This window comes from Pteropus vampyrus, unplaced genomic scaffold, assembly GCF_000151845.1.
Source record: "Pteropus vampyrus isolate Shadow unplaced genomic scaffold, Pvam_2.0 Scaffold69, whole genome shotgun sequence".
Taxonomy (NCBI): domain Eukaryota; kingdom Metazoa; phylum Chordata; class Mammalia; order Chiroptera; family Pteropodidae; genus Pteropus; species Pteropus vampyrus.
Window position 1 is genome coordinate 561,225 of NW_011888850.1, and position 7,010 is coordinate 568,234.

At 42.1% G+C, this 7,010-nt stretch overlaps 1 protein-coding gene across 10 annotated transcripts in view; it reads right to left on the minus strand.

The window, feature by feature from the left end:
* The window catches only part of RAPGEF5 (Rap guanine nucleotide exchange factor 5), a 416,073-nt gene that overhangs the window by 252,198 nt on the left and 156,865 nt on the right, over positions 1-7,010 (minus strand). The window contains exon 1 of one of the 10 annotated variants that reach the window (XM_023531490.1): positions 6,228-6,270. The exons of the other annotated variants lie outside the window; for them this stretch is intronic. The gene's annotated coding sequence lies outside the window, so the exon portion shown is untranslated. Of the gene's footprint in view, positions 1-6,227; positions 6,271-7,010 lie in introns of those variants that run through there. 10 annotated transcript variants of the gene reach the window in all.

Genomic DNA, 7,010 nt, shown 5'->3' on the forward strand with positions numbered 1-7,010 from the left:
TTGGCCTGTGGATTTTACCCCAGTAGGTGGGGATCCGAAGTAAGAGGGTATGTAATACCAGGGACAGAGTTGAAGGGGCATCAGGAGAGGCCAGCCAGAGGGGAGGTACTGCCTGAGTCAGGGATGCTGTATAGTCATCCTCAGGATCTGTCGGGGATTGGTTCCAGGACCCCGCCTCCAGATACCGAAATCTGCAAATGCTCAAATTCCTTACATAAAATGGGGTAGTTTTTGCGTATAACCTATATTTGCATATAGGCTACAGCAGGTATTCCTACACACCATTCACGTGGATTCAGTGTAGTGCTTCGCTTGTGACAAATTCAAGTTTTGCTTTTTACAGCTTCCTAGGTTTTTTTTTTTTTCTGAATATTTTGATATGTGGTTGGTTGAATCCACAGATACAATATCCACAGATTTGGAGGGCTGACTGTATTTGGAAGGGCCCAGTGAGGGGGTCTCAGGAGAACTTAGGAAAGCACCTGTAAGAGAAGGGCCTAGAGAGTGTGCCATCAATTTATGACAATACCTGTCAAATATGGTCAAGTACTTACAGGATGCCTGTAATGCTCAGTAAATGGATATGGGCAACTTACCTATCCTATCCCCCAACCTTCCTCCTGCTTCAACCTTGAAGGTCCAGAAAATGTGGTCTAGAGGTCCAGTTAGCCTGAGGAGCAGTAGAAACATAAGACACAGAAGAAAGAAGCCACCAGCTTTTGCTCCTTTCTGGACCACTGGGAAAGGGAAGAAATTCATGTCCAAATTATGACTTAAAGTGACTGAAAGATTATTGTTATCTGAGAGTGACCAAAAAAGTTATGGTATCACCCTGAGTTTTCATCCAAGAAAAGGGGGGAAACAGCCCCATTGAACAAGTTTAAGGGAGCAGTGGGAAAAAGAAATAAAATTGTTTTTATGGTTCTATCCCACAAGTGTCTCCAGTTCAGCTCATCAATTATATACAGATGGGGTTGGGGAGGGGAGAGGTTAGGGACTGCAGACAAGACAAGGCGAGTTAGGATCAGAAAGCAGTTTTTGTCTTATCTGGTTGAAAGAATTCTCTACAAAAGGTTCGCACTAAAACACAAGAGTTTTCTGGAGAAAGTAGTCCGTGATTCCCTTAGCCCACATGAATAAGGATCGACTGGTTAGAATAGCAGGTTCTCACTACATAACCAGTGGGAAAAGAGCCTTGTGCTTTAGAAGCTTTGAGAGAAGCTCTGAGTAAAACCCTGAGAACAAAGCGGGAGGGGGCAGGATGCACCTGGGAATGCTCTGAGAGGAGGAGACCATGACCTACAAGCAAGAAAAACGTTAGGATTGAGGATTTGGGCATTAGGGACTTTCTGACTGCCGTGTTAGACACATAAACAGACACAAGACCCGTTGCCCTCCACGGCAGTTCTTCACCAGCCAAAAATTCACCATGAGTCACTAGTGCAGCAAACAGCTCCAGGAATTCAGAAGGAATGCTCACATGCCTTTCGTACAGGTAACATCTCTCAGAAGGTATGTTCTGGAATTTCTACACATTAGAATCCCACGAGAAGCTTTTAGAATATCCTGATGTCTGCCTCCTCCCATGCAACTTGACTCAGAGATTCTTAACTTTACCTGTGCGTTACAACCATCTGGCTTGCTTTGAAACATATCGATGATTGTTTCCCACCACCCTGCTTCCATCTAGAGATTCTAGTTCACTTGGTTTGGGGTCAGCCTGAGCGATTTAAAAGTTCCCCCAGATAATTCTAATGCGCAGCTAAGTTTGAGAACTTCTGCTTAAGAAAAACTTGGGAACCAGGCATTCTGATTCAGGAGGTCTGGGGTGGGAGACCAGCAATCTATATTGAAACAACTTTCCCAAGAGAGGTGGTACCTGGATTTCACTTGAAGAGATAATGTACTTGGCTATCTCTACATGGTACAAAAACAATATTAATTTAATTGTGTCAATTTGAGAAATGCAGATCAATCTGATTATCTAGTATTGTGTAGACATAATATCTGATTGATTGATTGAATTTTACCCTTTTCAAGCAATTATCTTAATATTACATTGAAAGGGCTGTCGCACACTATTGGCTTAGGCATTTTGATTGCATCGACTGGTCACTCCCATCAGTGCTGTTACATTTAGATGGAGGGGATCAGAGGAACTGGTCCTGAAGAACCATCTTCCCTGCCTTCTCTTCGTCTCTCATCTTTTGCTCTACTCGCCACCATGTGCTTCTATGTTGAAGGCTTCTGTTCTGTTTTCAAGCCTAGTGGCTCTGACTTCAATTACAGGCATCCGTGACCTGATTCCGTAAAATATGCACTTACCCACCTACCCACACTCTGCCCTGTACTCCCTGGTGACTTGAGACTTCATCTGGCTCAGAAGCAGGTGACAAAATTTTGGCCAGGATCTCAGAAGGTAATTATATTCTAGTTACAACTAATGTAGCCCAAAGCATAATCTGAGTGGCAAATCTCTGTACAACATATCCATAATCGGTAGAGGTAAATGACAACTTGGAAAAAATATAGTTAGATAGAGATAGAGAGATGTAGATGTAGATATAATCCATCCATATGTATCTCTCTCTCTTCCCTCAGTAGAAAAATGGATAAAAAACATAAAAAGCAAGTAACACAATAAATATATGTGATTGAAAACCTTGAAAACCTCAACCTTCATAGGGCTCAAAGAAATGTATCTTAAAACAGTGACTATGGACAGTAGTCAATGTTATTTAGAAAAAAGGGAAACAGTTTCTCTCAAGCATTTCTGATGGTGATGTAAATTGATATGACCTTTTTGGAGGGGAATCTAACAATAAGTAGAAATATTTTAAACAGGCATACCTTTAACACAGCAATTTTACTTCCAGGAATTTATCCTTAAGAAATAATTAGACAAGGACATATGTACAAGAATTTCCAGGAAAAACAACCTAAACCTCCACAGTAAAAAAATTAGCTAAATAAATCATGCTACATGCATATGCATGGAATAATCTTTCACTACCAAAAATGATACAAAACAATACTTATCAACATAGAAAGGAGTCCACAATATACTAAGTATGGAAACAAGATTACAGAAGCATGCAGTGTGTGCAATAATTTTTTTGAGGCTCTGTGTTATATATAAAAAGTCTGAAAAATACATATGTACCAAAAGTTATTTTCTGTATCTTTGAATTACAGGATTTTGTTTGATTTTTACTTTCATATTTTTCTATATTCTCTGAATTTTAAATAACAAACACTTATGTATTTTTAAATCGGATAAAATCAATTACGCTGAAATGCTCTAAAAAGTGAAATGAAATGCTTAGGCAGTAGACCTCAGTAAAAAGGTCTCCTTTCTCTTCCACTCCTATTCGGAAGCCAGTGCATCATGTCATCTCCAGATAGGACTGTGCTTTAGCTATCTCAGGCCAATGAGTATCTAACCTACTTTTAAAAGCTCCCAGAGAAAGAGGCTTCAAAATTTCCCTTGACAATCCATTCCAGGGTTTATCGAATCCATCTGAAAAAGAAATTTCCCCTTATATTGAATCTGAAACATCTGTTCTGTGATGTAAGCCTTTGCTTTTCTCCTTCAGCTTGTAGTGAAAATAGGAAATGGTGACTGCCATTTGTCCTAATCAAGAGCAATTATTTTCCAGAATATCTAAAATTATATCCATCCTGCATGTGAAACACATGTGCATACACACACTCATACACAAACACACACTGCCAGGACACTCTAAACTGGCATTATCACATAAGGAAACATGAAATTCAGGGCCCTAGGTTCAACTGAAAAAGCCTTTTGGAAAGCCCCACCTATCCTAGGCTGCTCTGGCGCCCAGAATTACAGCCCCAGATTGTTTGTCTTATCTTTTCAGCAGTGTCACAATCAGGAGTGTAACCTTGAGTAGACATGAGAACTAGAGACATTGCAGGAAGCTATCTAGCACTACTCTAGTTGATAAGAAAGTATAGTACTCCCAAACCTTGAGAAAAGGGAAGAGAACAACAGTTTGCTGATCTGTCAGAACCATGTGAATGATACATTGTGACAAGAGCTTTTTATGTCTCTGTTCTTTAATTCCTTCTCTGTCCCTCTCTCTTCTTGTTGTTCCTTCCCTTCATCCTCTCCTGCCCAATACATTGTCCTCAACACAATCATAGCTAAACATCTTTTGTCTGTTTACTGTACATCAGACATGTCCAAAAATGCTACGGGCGCTCATTTAATTCTCACTTCCACCCTAGGAAGTGGATTCCATTATCCCCATTTAAAATAGTTTCATCCAAGAGCTTCTTAGTCTATTTGCTAAGCACCAAATGGCCTCTAGTTTTAACCCTTTAGAGCCCTGGGATTGGCAGGGGGTGGCGAGTGTGGGGCCGATGTTCCCTGACCCTAGAGGGGCCCTGCAAGAGTAGGGGGATGTGCCCAGGAGCTCACCCTGTCTCAGGGACGCAGGGAGCTGAGCTGAGTACTGTGGTGGGGAGATCTCAGGCTTTGGAGCCTGGAGCAAATGCTATCATATCTTCACCCACAACCTTTGGACATTCATGAGTTCCAGATGACTGCCAATCGCCATGGTCTGCATCTCTGCACCTGAGGGCTTTTGCGATTCCCCAGACCACAGCAGGCCACTCTGCCCCTGGGAGCAGTCCTCAACCAATGACTCTCAGGTGTTGGTGTATAAAACCCCAGCTCCCTCAGCCCTTGAGTGTGATAATTCTGGGCCATGAGTTGTGTTATTTTTCTCTCCTTGGGATTAAACCACAATTGCCATCAGAGTAACTAATATAATAATCTATGCTTTGTTGGCTGTTTCCCCTATCCGGGATTACTCCCACTGCCCAACACATTACTTGTACTTGAATCCTTGACTCAGGGTCTCTGTCTGGGAAAATCTAAGGCAGAATTTACAGTAGATCTGGTTTGAATTCTGGCTTCTGCACTTTCTTTCTATATGACCGTTGACAAGCTTTCGCTCTCTGAAAAGGGGTCAAAGTGATGCAGGGATTAGACATTTTTATACATGAAGTTCTGGCACTCAAGAAATGGCCATTCTCATAGTTATTCCTTACTGAAGGAATAACTGCTACTGTTACATGGTCACTGTTCCTATTCCTAAACAAGACATCTTTTCCCTCCTCACTAACACTTCTGGACACTTCAACCCCAAAGGCTTGCAGCTGACTGCTCTCCAGCCCGAGACTAGAAAATCTAACAGCAAATTTGACCCATGGTATAGATCTGATATCAGAGTTTGATTTCTACTTCAAAAATAATTGCAAATAATGTTTCTAAGAACGAGTTTTCTCAAATTGTTTTACCCACTTGCTAATTGAGAGATGCTAATTCCTTCCTTGGGTAGAGTTTCAATATTGACAGAATATTTCCATCCGACTTTTATAATTGCATTTGATTCTCATGTCTGGTCCTTGCACCAGAATAGAACAGGTTGTGCTCCATAACAAACCCCCATGGTCTCCATGGATGAACACAACGAATATGTATTTCTTGCTTGTTTTCTCACGAGTCACCTGCGGGATCTAGCTCGTGTCCTCTTCTCTGTAGCATGCACACTGACCGAGTAGCCATCATCCAGAACATGGCTGTTCACTGTGGCAGAGAGAAAAGAGCCCTTGGAAGTGTTCTGCTCTAGCAATGGGATGTTGTGCTCAAAGGTAAGACTTTCATTCCCTCTCACAAGTCCCTGACAGGATGTGGTCACGTGGTCGGGAAGCTGATCCTCTCATGCACCTGGAAGGCAGGCAGTAGGAAATCATTGCTGTACAGGACAACCGCCATACTTTCCACCCATTGTGTTATGGGAAACATGAGAATTGACAACTTCAAGTGCTTTCATAAAGTCACCCCAGGAGTCTGGGCCCAGGACTCTGGTGTGATTCTTTCTCTCTGAGATGCCTAAAGAAGGGTACCTTAGGAGGTAATGAGGATCCCATTCTTCTACCTCTCTCTCAAACTCAGCAAACCTGAACCATCTCCATAATTGTCCTATCCACTGGCAATCTCAAGGTCAAGGCTTGAATGGTCAAAGAAACTGACTTATTGGATGATCTTAGGGATCAGGTGAAAAGGGGAATGTTTTTTTTAAGCAGTAGACTCTGCAAAGAATGTAGACCCTCCCTCTGGCTTACTGTCTTATCCCCAGAACCAGATAAAATTCTCCAACCGCTGAGATTTGAAAGCACACAGTCCATCTCACCAATGTGTAGAGTTCTCCTCTGGATTCCTGAAGCTTCTCTTCAGTAGTGCCCCAGAGCCCACTCACATCAGCCTGCAAGAACCAATTGTATGCATCTGTTCCCAGTGCCACATTCAGCAATGCCACCATGGTGGCTTGAAATCGGCCTTGGTAGGAATACTTACAACACAGAAATTAGAGAAACTATCAGTCATGGCTTTTTCCTCCCAGAGAGCTGGTTATTAAACATGTACCAAAAAGCCACCATTGCTATTCTAAATTCTTCACATATGATTGGCTTCGCCTTCATGTTCTCGCCTGCCTTGTGATTGTAGGTGGATCCCTGAGGACCAGAATGCTTCTCAGAGGAGGCGGCTCTGCCTTCTCCCTTTTTAAAATTCTTCCCTTCCCAAGCACATACTTATAGGGCCGTTACTATTTGCCAGTTCGCTTTCATGCGCAAACTCTCTAATCCCTATAGGAAGGCACTAGTATTTTACGGATAAAGAGAATGAGGCACAGAGAGAGAAGGTAACTTGTCTTAGGTCACACAGCAAATAAGAAACACAACCAGGATTTGAACCCAGGTGGTGCAGTCCCAGCATCTGTGCTTGTAACAACTACATTCTACTGCCTCTCTCAAAACACATAATAGAATAGAAAGGTTCTATTAATTTTAAAATGATGTCCCCCTCCTTACTTTCAAAGACATTAAAGAAGCTGCAAAACTGTCCTTCTGCAGAACATTTGAGATCTTGCTCCCTGGCATATGTCATCAGCTTGGCTCAAATACACTCTTATAAA